This window comes from Penaeus monodon, chromosome 21 (genome assembly GCF_015228065.2).
Source record: "Penaeus monodon isolate SGIC_2016 chromosome 21, NSTDA_Pmon_1, whole genome shotgun sequence".
NCBI lineage: Eukaryota > Metazoa > Arthropoda > Malacostraca > Decapoda > Penaeidae > Penaeus > Penaeus monodon.
Window position 1 is genome coordinate 27,059,216 of NC_051406.1, and position 702 is coordinate 27,059,917.

The 702-nt window shown below is 42.5% G+C and overlaps 1 pseudogene; it reads right to left on the minus strand.

Moving 5' to 3' along the window:
* LOC119586627 overlaps nt 1-480 on the minus strand; it is a 2,052-nt pseudogene extending 1,572 nt beyond the window's left edge.
* Nucleotides 481-702: the final 222 nt, after the last annotated feature.

Here is a 702-nt window from a genome sequence, read left to right on the forward strand (position 1 = left end):
GCCTCTCACACATGTAGAAGACACAACAGAATGAAAACCACAACAGCAACTAACCCAACTTGTAAACAAAACCTTTAGACTTTGCGCCGTCGTTCTGTAGACGATATCGTTGCTTGTCCCTTTGAGGTCGGAGTGGACTGCCTCCGCAACCTCGTGTGTGGGAGCTCTTATAGGCACATTGTAAGGGGGAATTCCTAACCTCTAATTCAAGGTTCCGGAAGAAATTATATAGACGTATTGTCTCTTGTCATTTGCCATGGGACAGAATAGCATCAAAAGTAAAAGGCAGTTAAATAGTTTTCTAGGTTTGTCATTTGGATGTTTACCCACGGAAGTCCTGTTCATAGCCTAGACTGATACACGATAAATACACGGGACATAAGGAGGAAATACTATGTGCACTGTTCCGGTTGTGGATCTGCAGGAAGTCCCAGCGAAATTACTGCGTCTAATGTCACGTGTCTGCTCGCTAGATGTCATGGCGACCCAGCAGGAAGAAAGGACATTTGTCAAGCCGCTTCAACCCGTAAAAATGGGAAAAAATAGCTTCAGATAAAGATCAGAAGGAAGGGGGACAAAATAATAAGAAAGAGACATGTAGGATGAATATTGGCAAGAAGTTAAAAGAAAGGAAAGAAATTCTGAAACTGCGGATAAGTAAATGGCAGTAAACATTCATCAAAAGATGGTGGAGACGACAAA